The sequence below is a fragment of the Pinus tabuliformis genome, chromosome 8 (genome assembly GCF_031772625.1).
Source record: "Pinus tabuliformis cultivar Carrire ecotype Pingquan chromosome 8, CPIR1, whole genome shotgun sequence".
Lineage (NCBI taxonomy): Eukaryota > Viridiplantae > Streptophyta > Pinopsida > Pinales > Pinaceae > Pinus > Pinus tabuliformis.
In genome coordinates this window covers 1,426,164,319-1,426,182,504 of record NC_142294.1, presented here as the reverse complement: position 1 = coordinate 1,426,182,504, position 18,186 = coordinate 1,426,164,319, and the positions used below count along the sequence as shown (strand labels likewise).

At 37.7% G+C, this 18,186-nt stretch overlaps 1 pseudogene; it reads right to left on the bottom strand.

Annotated features, from left to right (window-relative positions):
- Positions 1-6,485: 6,485 nt before the first annotated feature.
- Positions 6,486-17,802, bottom strand: LOC149240976 (pyruvate decarboxylase 1-like; annotated as a pseudogene).
- Positions 17,803-18,186: the final 384 nt, after the last annotated feature.

Below are 18,186 nucleotides of genomic sequence, written 5' to 3'. Positions count from 1 at the left end.
TGTCACTACTGTGCATTCTCCATTTGCTTTCAAAAACAAAATTTCACGATGCTTCACACATTACACATTTGCATTGTTGTGGATAAATTTTCTTCACGTTGCTGCGTCTCATGCCATCTCACATTACTCTGTTCTGGTTTTCATTTCGCACTGCTATGCCCTTACCCTCACACACTGTTGTACACTTCACATTTTTTTCTTCTTTTCAACGCTGCTCCTTCTCTCTTTTTCGCACTGCTGTGCGTTTTTCTTGCATATGCCAGAATAAAATCAAAACATAGCATACCCCTTTTTTTTTTACTTGTGCCGTGTTAAAAATAAAATTACTCCCGTGAATTAAATTCTTCACCTACATACCAACCGCAGTACACTTCATTAAATTCTTTAGTTACTTCAGCATGGCGGTGAATTTATTTCTCATGCGGTCAAAATGAAACTTCACACAATGTCCATACCCTGCAGACCTGTACGCAGCTTTGACTTTGATCAACGGTGGGCAGCCATCCTTGCAATCGGACGAATATCGCTTGCCCAATCCACACGAGCTTTACCGGCCGGGAGATTGGTGGTTTTGGAGACGTACAGTGGACATGTGGCAGCAAGTCGGGGTGATCGGAGCCCCTTCGGAAAATACCGCTGACCAACAAGAGCGGTGCAGGGAGGCGTATGAACGGTTTTGCAAAATAGCGCTGTGGTCACTGTTTGACTGATGCTGCGGTTTACTGGCGGCTTCAGCAACGTTGCACGGCTGTTGGAATTAATATTCCAACACTCCCCTTTAATTTCAACTGCTGTGCTCAGGCACTCCAAGCATGTAATATCCTCTTTCTCTCTGCCTTAGGCAAGATTTCCAATCTTTGCATCTCCAAGCTATCCTGCAACCCTTTTCTTCTCTGCTTTTATGGCAGATTTAATTTCATATCTCTCCCCTATAAGAAGATCTTCATCAAAGAATGATTGTTAATATGGTTCAGCAAGGATTTTATAAGAACCCGTTCACTAATAGCTTCAGCAATAATGATCAATAATTACAGGCTCCCCCTAAGTGTATGCATTGTCTCCTTTTGGCAAAATCTTCTCAAAATAAACTTAGATTGGCTGGGGAGTTCGAAGGACTTTCGGATTGTATTTCCTTCCTTCTCCATACTTGTGTAACTTTCTTCTTTTGCATGGTTCTAGCTTGTGTAAGAGCCCATGTTAAGTTACAATCATGTGCCATATGACAAATGTTATGACACTTGAAGCATTCTACATTGTTCATGAATAAGATTTCATGATTTCTTCTTGTAAAATTGTTTCTTGGAGGTTGTCGAAAACTATAACATCTATCTCTATGATATGCTTTACAGTGTTTTTCCATATGACCAAAGTTTGAACAAAAATAACAATAACCAAAAAATGAACTTTGGTACCTGGGAGATGGTGGTTTCCTTGATGTACTTATGAAGTTTTTCTGCCTTGAGATCCTTTGATGATAACCATTGCCTCTTGCCTCTTTGACATTATCAACATTTATTCTTGAAGCTGGTTTTCTACGTGGAGTAGAATTTCTTCTATTGTAGCCTTGGTCTTTTTCCTTGCCTTTGCTAGAACTAGGAGCATCACCATTTCTTTCTGTCTTCTTCACATCTCTTTTGCCTAGAGCATTTTCATTCTTGTTTGAGGGTTCACCTTCATACCCAAGTCCTGATTTATCAAATGGACATCTGTGATAGCTGAGCATGTCATCCAAGGCTTGAGAGCTCTTCATGATTTTGTTCATCCCTTCGACCTTTTTTCTGAGGAGGACAATCTCTTCTTTCAATCTTTCACACTCATTATTCTTCTTTGCAAGTTGTTCCTCAGTTTCTGCCTTGTTAGGAGTAGCTTCAGTTGCTACTATTTTAAGGGAGATGATATCTGACTTCATTTTGAAGATTTCTTTATTTTTTGCTTGACTTCTCTCCATTTTCTTCTCAGCTTCTTGTGCATGTTTCCTAGCTTTTTGTAATTCAGACTTAAGGGAAGAGACCTCTACCTTGTACTGTCCAATCTCTTCTACAAGTTTGTTCACTCTCTTGTGCCTTTGTTCAAGTTGACTTGACAAGGTATCTTCCTGCTTCTTTTCTTTATTCAATAGATTTGTCATGGATATGACTTCTTCATGATGCTTCCTTTTGCTTTGATCAAGTTCCTTCTTAAGCTTGGCGAGCTCTTCATCCCTTTCTTGTACTTGAAGCTTGATGAGGTCAACCTTCTCATTTTCAGCTTCTATGATGAGTTCAGAATTTCCTTCTTGACTGATGGTCATGATCACTGCTCCCTTTGCATGAAGGTCATGAAGTCTGTCCCATATATCCTTTGTTGATGAATATTTTCCTAGATTCTTCTTTACAGAATCAGGCAGTCCATCCAAGATTGTCTTTGCTGCTTTTGCATTGTACTCCTTGGATTCTCTATCCATCCTGCTATCATCAATCACTGATTCCAAAATTTCAATCCCTTCTGACTGTAAGAAAGTCCTCATTTTTATTTCCCATATATAAAAGTTCCCATTGAACCTTGGAGCCTCAAATAGAAAGCTTTCAAGTTGATTGTTTTCTATTTTAGTAGTAGAGGGAGACACATCCTTAAGAGGATTGGAGACTTCTTCCTTGACCTTGCCATTCTTAACTATGCTTCAAAATATTTGACTGTGTTTTAAAAATAACTGACTGTTTCTTCAACAGCTACACAAAAATTAGCTTGAGAAATACCTTGGATTTTTTTTGCCTGAGACTTCACTCTACTGGAGAAGTTGTTGCAGCAAAAAACTTCTTCCTTCAGCTTCTTTGACACCTTCAAATAGCCTAGATCGACTCTGATACCACTGTTGGGAATTTTTCTAGTAAAATTCCAAAAAAAAAAAAACTGAACAGAGAGACAATGCTCTGTTTCTGCCACAGGACCTTTGACACAGGGAAGCTTAAAAAAAATATTCCTGAGCAAACAGAGTTTTCCACATACAAATCAAACTTGTATTCATTAATAAAATGCCTGATACAAACTTCTTCCTCTTACAGAGGGATCACACAGCTACTGTTACAAAAGAGTCTTCCTCTCAATAGAGGGATTCACCAACACTGCTTTTACAAAAGTATCTTCCTCACACAGAGAGATTCTCCAAGAGATTATGCTGAAGAGCATCTTCCTCTTAACCAAAGGGATTCACCAGTCTATGCTGAAAAGCATCTTCCTCTTGACAGAGGGATTCACCAAAGACAATAGATCTTCCTCTTAACAGAGGGATTCACCAAAGACTGTGCTGAAAAGCACCTTCCTCTTTAACAGAGGGATTCACCAAGAACTTTTACCAAAACAAAATTACTCTGCCTCCATAAAAAAAATTTACACTGCTGTGTAAAATTCTCATTCACTGCTATGTGAAAAACTTTTACATTCACTGCTGTAAAATAAAAACTTTTACATATACTGCTATAATAACAATTCTTACATATGTTGTAAAAAACAAATTTCTTACATTACATTCACTGTGGGGTGAAAAACCATTTCTTTACTCACACCATTTACACACTTCTGGCTTCATTATATTCATACTGCTGGAGAATACATTTCAATGCGCTGCTGCACATTTCAAAAATCCCCTGTTCTTCATTCGCTGCCGCGAGCCCTTTTCTTTTCTTCACACTGCTGTGCTCCCCACAGTTTTCATTTCGCACATTTTCTTGGCACTACTGTGCATTCTCCATTTGCTTTCAAAAACAAAATTTCACGCTGCTTCACACATTACACATTCGCACTGCTGTGGATAAATTTTCTTCACGCTGCTGCGTCTCATGCCATCTCACATTACTTTGTTCTGGTTTTTCATTTCGCACTGTTGTGCCCTTACCCTCACACACTGCTGTACACTTCACATTTTTTTTCAACGCTGCTCCTTCTCTCTTTTTCGCACTGCTGTGCGTTTTACTTGCATATGCCAGAATAAAATCAAAACATAGCATACCCCTTTTTTTTACTTGTGCCGTGTTAAAAATAAAATTACTCCCGTGAATTAAATTCTTCACCTACATACCAACCGCAGTACACTTCATTAAATTCTTTAGTTACTTCAGCATGGCGGTGAATTTATTTCTCATGCGGTCAAAATGAAACTTCACGCAATGTCCATACCCTGCAGACCTGTACGCAGCTTTGACTTTGATCAACGGTGGGAAGCCATCCTTGCAATCGGACGAATATCGCTTGCCCAATCCACACGAGCTTTACTGGCTGGGAGATTGGTGGTTTTGGAGACGTACAGTGGACGCGTGGCAGCAAGTCGGGGTGATTGGAGCCCCTTCGGAAAATACCGCTGGCCAACAAGAGCGGTGCGGGGAAGCGTACGAACGGTTTTGCAAAACAGCGCTATGGTCGCTGTTTGACTGATGTTGCGGTTTACTGGCGACTTCAGCAATGCTGCACGGCAATTGGAATTAATATTCCAACATGTTGTGACTCTATTCAGCAAATAGATTAGGCACAAATCTCTAGCCCACCATATTTTCATTTTCTTTTCAACTTTCAAACTGGGTTTGCTGAAAATTGCCCTTCACATCAGCTTGCACTTCATAACTTTAATTTCCAGCAACCCTCATTAGGGAAGCCTCCCTTGAGTTGGAGAAGAGCCAGCCTAAAGCGCAGTGGAGGGTTGAGGAGCTGCGGTGGCTAACCTCCTGGTTACCCAAATCTATCATCTCAGTGCTTGGGGCTTTCAGACATTCAGGATGACAGATTGAGTAGTAACACTACACATTGAAAATCTAATTCATGGGTCCATCTATGTATTGGACTTTTATGCCGTCATGTCCAACAATTTCATAACTAAAATTACCTCTAAGAAATAATTTTCCTTCATGTGGTTCTTCATATTCCAAGAACCACTCCATTGGAAGCTCCTGAATCAACCTACCATGCCTCATTATCGACATTTCTTAACAAACATGTCAAAGAGAGATACATGCTATCTTCACAACTAAAATTTCTGGCAACTGAATCCTTCTTATTTGCTTTTTTTTCTTGAAACTGTCAAGCTTGTATTTGATATTGTTATGTCGGACATTCAGTAAATCAACCCAGGCTGCTTCCTACCCTTACTCGCATATTTTCCACTATATCTAAATTTCCTCTCACTGGATCTCTTATTATTTCACTCCTTAGAGCAACTCCTACTCATCTTAGCCTCTGAATCAATGTTTATTTGGAAAGTTCTGCTTCGTGTCTTCTGCTGCAGCAACTAACCCATGATCTCATCCAACTTGGTATTTTCTACTCCTGTAGCTCCACTGATTGCAAGTATTAGATTCTTCCAAGAATCTTGAAGACCACAGTGCAAGGTTATGCATAACCCATGATCTCATCCAACTTGAGATATTCTACTCTTGTAGCTCCACTGATGGCAAGTATTAGATTTTTCAAGAATCTTGAAGACCACAGTACAAAGTTATGCATAGTTTATTGTCCTTGGTCAATGATGGCCTTCATATAAATAAACAAGGCATGGAAAGCACTAATTTGATTTATAATGCTATCATCATCCTCCATCTTCAGAGCATACAACTTCTATAGAAATGTCGAATTGATGAAAGATTTAGCTTTGCACAATGAGCAAGCTTATCCCAAAGTTTTTTTGCTGTAGTTGACCTAGACACATCATTAGCACATAATCAGGATTAAGACTAGTCAAGGCAATGGCCTTATCATGTATCTTGTCCCAATCTCCATGCTTCACAGTGTTGGGTTTTGTGTCCTTCATGATGATTTCCTTCTGCTATCTTTCAATAAGCAGAAATTCCATCTTCAACCTCCACAAATTGAAGTTGTAGCCATTGAATTTCTCAATATCCAAATGTCTAAATGTTATTTCTCATACCACAGAGATATTCCCAGCGTTTTGCTGAAACTATCTATCTCCAAAAGATAAAAGTCACTGCTGCAGCAACACAACAGTGTCTTATTTGAGCACCTTAAGCTAGACAATCATATCTATCTAGTTCTCCCATGAAGACCTCAAAAAAGGCCCAAGATTCAATGCATCAAGTCTTCTTAGCTCGGAAATGAAGGCATCCAGTGAAGCCAACAACGACTTTGGTACCATTTGCTAATCTTAGAGAGCAAACTGCAACAAATTTAGAGGAAACTACAGGACAAAGATAATAATTCAACATACACACGAAATTCTAAATATTAGAACTGCCATGTTACAAGGAGGTATGGATAGCAACAAAGAGGGTTTTTTTCTCACTGGGGACAAATGATTTTCTACCTGGTTGTTTTCTTTTCTTTCATAAAGAATGTACAAACATAGAAACAACATTGCCTCCCAATTAGAAATACAACTGCGAAACAACTCTGCTTCTATTGTTGAAATATTAATTTAAATTGCTGTGTTTGCCGGAATCCGCCTTTGTGCAGCGCCAAAACCGTCGTACGCTTCCCCGCACCGCCTTATGCTGATCGCTGGTATTTCACCGGAGGGCAGCGATCACAATCAACTGCTGCCACGTGTCTGGGCAGTCCTTTCCAAAATTGCCATTCCCCGACGCATAAAGTCTGTGCGATTTTGACCTCCGGGGAACTGCAGACAACTGACGGATTAGATCAACGGTCGCGTACAGGCCTGCAGCATATTGTGTGACGTGAAGTGCAATTCTCGTTGACCGCCAGTTTATCAGTACAATAATTAATGAAATTTTTACTCTGGTTGTTGAAAGTAGATGAAGAATTTATTTCATTTTTATTTTTCACGGGAGTATGGGATGTAAAAATATATATGCCATGTTTTATGTTGTTGAACTTGTATGTAGTTTTCTGTTGTGTTGTTGAAATTTAATGCACAACAGCACGAGCTCATATGAATGAAATTTTTATGCATAGCAGTGCAGAGATTGAAATGTAATGTTTCTGTTTGTTGAAGAAAACGAAAGGGAGCACGCAGCAGCGTGAATATAATATTTGTTGTTGTCCGTTGAGAAATGTAAGTGAAGCGCAACTAAGCGCAAATGAAGAAGAGGGCAAAATGCAGCAGAGCGTGAATGTCCAGTTTTTGTGAATGTATTGGAATGGGAAAAACTCGCAGCAGCGAATGTAAGAGGAATTTTTTTTTAGCAGGTTGAATGCAAAGAATACGCAGCAGTGTAGAAGGGCGAATGTAAGTTTTTTTTGTAATGGAATATGTAGCAGCATAAATGTAAGAAATTTTTACACACAGCAATGTAAAATTTCAAAACAGAGACAAAGTAATTTTTTTTTGCAGAGCTGAAGCGTTCCTGGTGAAATCCCTCTGTGAGAGGAAGATACTTTTTGTAATAGCAGTTGTTTTATTAATGAATACAAGTTATTTAATGGGTGTGAATCTTTGTTCTCTGGAAACAAATTTTTAGCTTCCCTGTGTTAAGATCCTGTGATAAAACAGAGCATTATTCTCTGTTCAGTTTTTGTTTGGAATTACCAGAAATTCCCAACATGGTATCAGAGCTTGTCCAGGCTATTTGAATGTGTCAAAGAAGCTGAAGGAAGGATTTCTTGTTGCAGCAGCTTCTCCAACAGAGTGAAGACTCAGTCAAGAAAAAAATCCAAGGTATTTCTCAAGTTAGTTTTTGTGTTACTGTTGAGGATAGTCAGTTATTTTAAATACACAGTCAAGTATTTTGAAGCATAGTTAAGAGTGCAAGAATGGCTGGAGCCTGGTTCCTTCATTCAAAGCTTAACCGCTTGAAGTTCGACATTTAGAACACAAATGGCGAGGTCAAGGAAGAAAGTCTCCAATCCTCCGAAGGATGTGTCTCCCTCTACTACTAAAATAGAAGACAATCAATTTGATGAGGCTCCAAGGCTCAATGGGAACTTTAATATATGGGAAGAAAGAATGAGGACTTTCTTACAGTCTCAAGGGATTGAAATTTGGGAATCAGTGATTGATGATAGCAGAATGGATAGAGAATCCAAGGAGTACAATGCAAAAGCAGCAAATACAATCTTGAATGGGCTACTTGATTCTGTAAAGAAGAATCTAGGAAAACATTCATCAGCAAAGGATATATGGGACAAACTTCATGACCTTCACTCAAAAGGAGCACTGACCATGACCATCAATCAAGAAGGAGATCCTGAACCCATCATAGAAGCTAAAAATGAGAATGATGACATTAAGGCTGAAGCAGACCTAGAAGATGAAAAGAATGAAAATGACTTTGTAGAAGAATTCCTTGCTCAACTTATGACTGCCATGGAAGAGATTAACAATTTGAAAAAGGAAAATGGGGCACTTAAGAAGATAGCTCCAGTTGGTAACCAAGATCAAACAAGGAAGAAAATTGACCTCATCAAGCTTCAAGTACAAGAAAGGGATGAAGAGCTTGCCAAGCTTAAGAAGGAATTTCATCAAAACAAAAGGAAGCATCATGAGGAAGTCATATCCATGACAAATCAATTGAATAAAACAAAGAAGTAGGAAAATACCTTGTCATGTCAACTTGAACAAAAGCACAAGAGCGTGAACAAACTTGAAGAAGAAATTGGTCAGTACAAGGTAGAGGTCTCCTCCCTTAAGTCTCAATTACAAGAAGCCAGGAAACAGGCACAAGGAGCTGAGAAGAGAATGGAGAGCAGTCAAGAAAAGAATGAAGAAATCTTCAAAATGAAGTCAGATATCATCTCCCTTAAAATAGTAGCAGCTGAAGCTACTCGTAGCAAGGAAGAAACTGAGGAACAACTTGCAAAGAAGAATAATGAGTGTGAAAGATTGGAAGAAGAGATTGTCCTCCTCAGAAAAAAGGTTGAAGGGATGAACAAAATCTTGAAGAGCTCTCAAGCCTTGGATGACATGCTCAGCTATCACAGATGTCCATCTGATAAATCAGGACTCGGGTATGCAGGTGAACCCTCAAACAAGAATGAAAATGCTTTAAGCAAAAGAGATGTGAAGAAGCCAGAAAGAAATTGTGATGCTCCTAGTTCCAGCAAAGGCAAGGAGAAAAATCAAGGCTACAATAGAAGAAATCCTATTCCAAGAAGAAATCTTGCTCCAAGTAGAAAACCAGCTCCAAAAAGAAATGTAGATGATGTCAAAGAGGCAAGAGGCAATGGTTATCATCAAAGGATCTCAAGGCAGAAAGGCTTCAGAAGTACATCAAGGAAACCTCCATCTCCCAGGTACCAAAGTTCATTTTTTGGTTATTGTTATTCTTGTTCAAACTTTGGTCATATGGAAAAAGACTGTAAAGCATCTCATAGAGATAGATGTTATAGTCTCCGACAACCTCCAAGAAACAATTTTACAGGAAGAAATCATGAAATCTTATTCATGAACAATGTAGAATGCTTCAAGTGTCATAACATTGGTCATATGGCACGTGATTGTAACTTAACATGGGCTCTTACACAAGCTAGAACCATGCAAAAGAAGAAAGTTACACAAGTATGGAGAAGGAAGGAAATACAGTCCGAAAGTCCCTTGAGCTCTCCAGCCAATCTAAGCTTTTTTTGAGAAGAGTCTGCCAAAAGGAGACGATGCATACAGTTAGGAGGAGCCTGTAATTCTTGATCATTATCGCTGAAGCTATTAGTGAATGGGTCCTTATGAAATCCTTGCTGAAATATATTAATAGTCATTCTTTTATGAAGATCATGTTTCAGGATCCATTTCATGGGCTTCTAAAAAACAGCCTATTGTAGCATTGTCTACAGCAGAGGCAGAATATGTGGCAGCTACAGCAGCAGCGTGTCAAACAATTTGGATGAAAAGGATGTTAAGGAGTTTATGCCAAGAACAAACAAAATGAACTGTGATTTTTTGTGACAATAGCTCAGCTATTGCATTATCCAAGAATGTTGTGTTTCATAGGAGAACGAAACACATTGACACAAAGTTTCATTAGATCAGGGAATTGGTAAACAATGGAGAAATTGTTTTAGAACACTGCAGAACTCAGGCGCAGGTTGCAGACATTCTGACCAAACCATTGGGACAGAAAAGTTTTCAATTTTTGAGGAAATGTCTGGGTATGACTGATAACCCAGTAGTTGAAATTAAAGGGGAGTGTTGAAATATTAATTTAAACTGATGTGTTTGTCAGAATCTGCCTTTGTGCAGCGCCAAAACCGTCGTAAGCTTCCCTGCACTGCCTTATGTTGATCGCTGGTATTTCACCGGAGGCAACGATCACAATCAACTGCTGCCACGTGTCTGGGCAGTGCTTTCCAAAACCGCCATTCCCCGGCGCATAAAGTCTCTTCGATTTTGACCTCGAGGAACTACAGACAGCCGTCGGATTAGATCAACGGTCGCGTACAGGCCTGCAGCATATTGCGTGACGTGAAGTGCAATTCTCATTGACCGCCAATTTATCAGTACAATAATTAATGAAATTTTTACTCCGGTTGTTGAAAGTAGATGAAGAATTTATTTCATTTTTATTTTTCACGGGAGTATGGAATGTAAAAATACATATGCCGTGTTTTATGTTGTTGAACTTGTATGTAGTTTCCTGTTGTGTTGTTGAAATGTAATGCGCAGTGACGCGAGCTCATATGAATGAAACTTTTATGCACAACAGTGCAGAAATTGAAATGTAATGTTTCTGTTTGTTGAAGAAAACGAAAGGAAGCACGCAACAACGTGAATATAATATTTGTTGTTGTCCGTTGAGAAATGTAAGTGAAGCGCAGCTGAGTGCGAATGAAAAAGAGGGCAAAATGCAGCAGAACGTGAATGTCCAGTTTTTGTGAATGTATTGGAATGGGAAAAACTCGCAGCAGCGAATGTAAGAGGAATTTTTTTTAGCAGGTTGAATGCAAAGAATACGCAACAGCGTAGAACGATGAATGTAAGTTTTTTTTGTAATGGAATATGCAGCACCATAAATATAAGAAATTTTTACACACAACAGTGTAAAATTTCAAAACAGAGACAGAATAATTTTTTTTGTGGAGCTGAAGCGTTCCTAGTGAAATCCCTCTGTGAGAGGAAGATCCTTTTTGTAACAACGGTTGTTTTATTAATGAATACAAGTTATTTAATGGGTGTGAATCTTTGTTCTCTGGAAACAAATTTTTAGCTTCCCTGTGTTAAGATCCTGTAATAAAACAGAGCATTATTCTCTGTTCAGTTTTTGTTTGGAATTACCAGAAATTCCCAACATCTATGACAAAAAAAACACAATCCAAATATTTTTTTACACTTTCCATATACAAATGGAACTGCTGATTACATAGATGATGTAACTGGCCATAAGCAAGAGTATTTTCTATTTTATCCGTATTTGAAAAAAAGGCTCACATACTGCTCTTGCAAAGTTTGACACTAAAGATGCTACATGGGCACCAGAAACTAGCCTTATACTGTGTGCCTCAGTTGAGAGACACACCTCAACCTCAGATCTAAGGAGAATCAAATTCAAAGATATACGGTGATTAGAACGTATAATCCCACAAGATGACCAGAAAAACAAAGGTATCCTAGACATGAGCTGCAGAAAGTATTTCCATTTGCTTTTCTTTTCAAAGCCTCCCTGCTGAGGGTTTGGTCGCCTATTGTTTGTTGCTGAGATTTTGGACCCCAAGTTCAGCAACTCTTTCCTTGTGTCATCCTTGTGTACAATAACTTCGATGAAACATAAACAATCCTTTTTTGGCCCTAAGGCAGTTTTAATAGCCTGTAGAACACCTTCTTCCGTTTTAACCTGCACAGAAAGAAGCAGTGCTGTTAAGTGGCAAAACAAATACTTGGCATAGTTAAATGACTACTAAAATCCTGGAAAAGGTCCACATTTTCTGAGGCATTGGTGGCATGATACAAAACCATACAGCGTTGACATTAACAAAATACTCCCATAATAAGAATCAACAAGAGGGTCCAGTGGACTATGATCCTGCTCGAGATATGTCAGCAAAACGAATTATTGGGACATCCCACATTTTCAAAGGTATTGGCATGATACAATACCATGGAAACATGACAAAGAGCAGAAAACTTCCATGATAAGAATCCACAAAATAAATTAGAAAATTAAGATCATGTTTGAGATGTTACAGCAAAACAAACTAATAAGGATATCCAGGAAAAAGTCCACATTTTCAAAGGCACTGGCATTGAAAACCACGATACCATCCAGGGTTGACTAGTATAGAAAACACCCATAATAATCTAATCAACAAAGGAAGCTGGCAAATTCAGATCATTCTAATTTGATTGAGACATGTCAGCAAAATGGACTAATTGGGGACAAGTGGTTTTCTTCTTTCATTAGTCCCTCATTTCGCTGAGCAACACAGTACCTGCTAGTGAAAGTAACAACTACAAAGGTTTCTAACAATAAATATTGTTGTCCTTTAGTTGACAGACAGTTTTGTAATGTCAACAGTGTAACAGATACCTCAAGATGGATAATATTAGAAAGACACTCCAATATGATACTGAGTCCTGGCCAATTAAAAAGAATGTCCCCTCAAGTCTAGGATAGTGTAATTTTCGAGGAAAAGGAGTTGGTTAAAAGATGGGCATAAGCAAATGGCAAAAGGGAAAAGCAACCATATTAACACGATTCATTATGCACAAATTCTCCCATATCACAAAAGAAACGAGAAGCCCCTGCAAAAAAGTTGCCCATGCTATGCAGATAGATGGAAAAATACCTTGACAGTCCAGCATTTCCCTTCTCCATTATGAAGGGCATCTATTAAACAGGTGTAGTTCCAATTCTTTATGGAATTATGTCGTGCATCATGATTTTTGATCTCTACAGTGTACCCTCCATTATTAATCAGAAAAATTATAGTATTCTGCCCTTGTCGAAGCATGGTAGACACATCCTGGGCTGTGACCTGTTCAGATAAGGAAGACTACATTTAGAGATAAAACTGACTAATTTTTGGAAAAAAATAGATCATTCCAAGGAATTAAATAATATACCTTGGTACTCAGTGATTGCTATTAATTAATAGAATATTACAGAATTTAAAAATGAAATCCTTGCATCTGCACCAGGAAGCTTCCATCACCAATGCATGCAATTACACGCTTGTCTGGCGTTGCTTAAGCATATCCCAGTGCTGCCCCCACGGACCAGCCCATTGATCCATAATACCGCATTTGGAACTCATACCTGCCAAACATACAATCAAAATAGGGAACAAACAGCTTGCAAATATATAAAAAATTATAGCTTCAAATAGAGCATCATAACAGTAGGTCCCTTATCAAAGAACAATCATCCCTCTATCATCATTCATATTGGAATTTTGATATTAGTATTCTTTTGTTATTGATTGACTGCAAGCAGCAACATCTATTGGCACGAAATAGTTTCCATGAAAATTAGCCATGCCTATGCGTCTAATCCTTCTGAAATTTCCCAAACACAAGCTAAGAAGCAGAGAAAACTTCGTTGCTGCCCAAACTCCATTAAACACACCCTGAACCTTAAAATTTCCTTGTGCGATTTGTATTTTGCTAACAAGGATAAAGAGCACTTTTGCTTCGTAACAAAACCTTGCAGCCACAAACGCTAAGCAGTCTAATGTAAAACCATTCAACAAAAGTAATACTCGACAATCAGTAGGTTTCCCGCATCTTGGCAACAAGAAGCAGACTCCTAAATTACAAAGGCGTTTACTTTTAGAGAATTGATGTTCAGCTTACCCACAATTTTCTGGCAATTAAACCAAGAGTTACCAGTTTCAGCAATTACAGTAGTTTCATTTGATAACATGCCCTGCAACCAACCGAATTTTGCCAGCTAATATCAACAGTAATCCTACTGCAAATGTATCCTCTAAGAGCAAAGCCAACCAAAAGATAATTGTCTGACCATTTTTATTCAGAATCTGGTTAGATTCTTTGAGGCCTTGCCTGAATATGTTTGAATAGAACATTGACCCTTAAGGGCTCATATGGTGCACTTTCAAACATTGACCCTTAGGGCTCATATGGTGCACTTTTCAGGCGAACACCTTCAGGTACAAAACTACGCTGATACTTTTCGAAATATGCTGGGTTGTGCTTCACCTTCTTAGCAAGGGCTCCTAAGAAATCTTTCATTAACACACACCCAAAAGTAAGCCCATTTGCCAGAGTCATCCTGTTAGGCTGCACGAATATGGCTTTCTTCTTCTCCAAGAGCAATGAATATCCCACGGAACTATAGTCATTGAAAATAGGCCCAGCAAATAAACATGCATCTGCAGACTCAACTATTTCAGCAAAGAATGTTGTACTTGCTGCACCCCAGTATGTCCCTATGAAATGAGGATGTGTCTCTGGAACCTGTCCCTTAGCAGCTGGCATTACAGCCACAGCATAACCCAAGGCATATGCCAATTGCAGAAATGCAGTTTTTGCCTTAACAACCTTTATCTTTGGCCCATACCAACACTGGCTTCACAGCTGCATTTAGGAATTCCGCTGTCATGTCCACCGCTGCTTCCAAACTTTTGGGATTGCTTAACCTACATAATTGATATGATTCAAGGGAAACTATGTCAAAATATAATTGGGATATCACTAATACCAGAAGTTCATTATTTCAAACCTAGAGACATGATTAATTATGAAACCCTCTATCAATTTGGAAAAAAATTGAAAATCAACAAAAATAAAATTAAGTATATAGTAAAATTAAGAGATGCAATTTGAAAATCATTTCAGGAATACCAGACACACAAAATTGAGACAGGTAGCCAAAATATCCTGACAATTTGAATATAATAAAAAAATTGAACTTACCAAAACGTAACACAATCCAAAAGCTCTCATCAACTGGCCTCAATAAATCTCCAAAAGCCTAGACAACAGGTTTAAGACATTGAAGATAGACTAAGAGTCTAATAACATCCTTGTCCAGTAAACACCAATGCAAACAAAGAGCGAAAAGTCTCCAGAGAATTGTTTAGAGAGTAAAAAATTGGACCAAAACCCAGATTGCAGCACATAAAAACATACCGTGGATATGAATGCAAATCAAATATATTGTTATAAGTTGTCCTTGGAATTAAAGTGTGAGAAAGTGAAATGTCTAAAGTTTCGGGTCAACAGCTATCTCACCGAAAGAAATGTTCTTACGTTCTTAAATTCATAACTATAAAACTTACATTCTCAAAATCAGTACGAATGTTAATAAGTTTTTGGATTATTTATTTTTATCAAAATTAAATAAAATAATTTCTAAATACTAATTATATATTTATTTTTTATGGATATAAAAATAAAATTAATTGAAAATATAAAATCAAATTTCAAATTTAATAATAATAATAATAATAATAATATCTATTTTTAAGGTCGCAACTAATCCAGACACCAAATTGGTGTATGAGACCCCCTTGTTTGTGGGACAAGGGACCCACCTTGGTGCAGCGATTTGACTGCTAAGTCTACGAAGGCATACATACTCTACCCCTCTGGTTTTGAACCTGTGACCTCTTAGAAGGAAAAACATAATATTAACTAGACTATATCTCTCACAATTATTATAAAAATTGAGAATCTATAATGTCAATATAATTCTTATGTATAAGGGTCACTTGACAACACACCATAACTAAAAGTTGAGAATCTATAATCTCAATATAATTCTTATGTACGATGGTCTTTTGACTACACACTATTATTATTAAAAGTTGAGAATCCATAATCTTTTGACTACACACTATTATTATTAAAAGTTGAGAATCCATAATCTTAATATAAAGAAAATTAAAGGGGTTGGAAATGATAATATATGTAAAATTTATGATAGATATTTTTATTTTGATTATAAATTTGAGAATCTATAATCTCAATATAATTCTTATGTACGAGGGTCTTTTGACTACACACTATTATTATTAAAAGTTGAGAATCCATAATCTTTTGACTACACACTATTATTATTAAAAGTTGAGAATCCATAATCTTAATATAAAGAAAATTAAAGGGGTTGGAAATGATAATATATGTAAAATTTATGGTAAAAAGATATTTTTATTTTGATTATAAATTTTAGAATATTTTAATAAGATGTTTTTTAATTGTAATATGTTTTAAAGTTCCTGGAAGTGAAATTATAATATTTTTTTTTGATTTAAAAGAGTTTTTGATTCTATATATGAATCAATCATTCTAAAAATTTCTGGGCATTAAGATTGTGGAGAAGTTACAACTTAAATTTGTGATTTCAACACATTCCTTGCAGGATTCTAGACAAATTTGGCCAAAACTTATGCTCAGAAAAGCTTCAAAACTTATAATAGATAAACTACCACATTCCAAAAAAATATAACCAAACAAGAAGAGTTGACTACACTCCTCTCCATCAAAATTTTAAGATATTTTGAAATCTGCCATCTTATTAAACTTAGTGTTTCCAAAATCCATCAAAATTTTAAGATATTTTGGAATCTGCCATCTTGTTCAACTTACTATTTCCAAAATCCAATCTTTATCTTGATTTTGAGAATATTTTATCTAAAATAAGATAGAGACTTACTATTTCCAAAAGCCATCCTTGTTAGATTTTAGAATAAGATGGACAAAAGGCATCATTATTATATCTCATTCTAAATCCAATCTTTATCATGATTTTGAGAATATTTTATCTAAAATAAGATAGAGACTTACTATTTCCAAAAGCCATCCTTATTAGATTCTAGAATAAGAATAAGATGGACAAAAGGCATCATTATTATATTTTAGAATAAGATAGACCAGAAGAAAATCAATTTTTTTTATAGACCAGAAGAAAGTCAATTTTTTGACCTCACTCCTGTTATCAAGTATTTCAACCATAAAAAAAATTCAAAAAATTGAAAAATTAAATCATATAGACAAAAACTACAAGGAAAACAGGGCACTCTTATATCAACCACTAATGTAGTGTTTGTTTGATCTTCACAAGTGGCCAATGCGCTAAAAAGTGTAACCAGCACTGTGGATGTTAATCCATGTAAATATTCGTTAGAAAAATTCCCAAACCTGAAATTCTCGAATGCTGAAGAGGAGTGAAGATAAATTAATAAAATTTCCAGAATTTGTTACCCGGGTGATAGACTGTATGGAACAGGTTGCCGGCCGAAAGTGGGGTGTTGAATGGCAGCAAGATTACAGCTAATGCTGATATACACAGGCTTGCTCTCTATAATTGCTGTTGAAATCGCATGGTCAATGAGCTCCTGAGCTTCGTCCAAATGATTGACTATAACCTGCACAGTTTCTTTAATTTCTAACAACGTTACACCTCCTAAAGGATTGATTTCAACTTCCAATCCAATACTAGTATTACATCACATTCTACAGACCTGAGCGCATGTAATCGTCTGGAAGCAGCGATACTCCTGGCTGAAGTCTGGCAGCCCAATGGTATGATGCAAAATGCGATTGGTCCCATAGTCGTTAGAATTAGGGCCACCCACGATACAGATGATTGGCAAATTCTCGCTGTAAGCCCCTGCGATCGCATTGATGACACTGAGCCCCCCAACTGTGAACGTAACGACGCAGGCCCCCATGCCTCTGGATCGCGCGTACCCATCGGCCGCGTAGCCGGCGTTGAGCTCGTTGCAGCAGCCGACAAGGTTGAGGCCAGGCTCCGTCAGCAGATGGTCCAGCAAGGTGAGATTGAAGTCCCCAGGAACAGAAAAAACATCCCGGACGCCAACCTCAACGAGCGTCCGCGCTAGGTAGCGGCCCAACGTGGTGTGGGAAATCTGTGGGGCTAATTCTCCCACCACTGATTTGTTGCAGGGAAGACACCCCACGTCGTCGTTTGCAGGGGATTTCGAGTTCACGTTACCAGTGGTGCTCGAAGCCATTTCTGATAAATCGATTAGTCGGATTCAATTGCCGGTCTGACTTGCAATTTGGATCGAGTGTCAATCCAAATAGCAACTTGAACCTCAAGGAAACCGTCGGCCGTTGCATTTGAATGGCAAAACCATAACCCGTAGACAGGAGATGCTGGGAATAGCCGTTTTGTATCTTTGAAATTGTGTGCGGTCAACGCTGCCAAGCTGGCTCTGCAACTAATTGTCTCACACAATTCACTGATGGGAACGGGGGATTTCTTTATTAAAATTTTACTGTATAGGATCACTGACCTCACGCCATTGACTTACTGATGGGAGTCGAGATTTCTTTTATTCCAATTTTAATGGACCAAGCATGTAAAAATACTATAACTTATAAATTTTGAATTA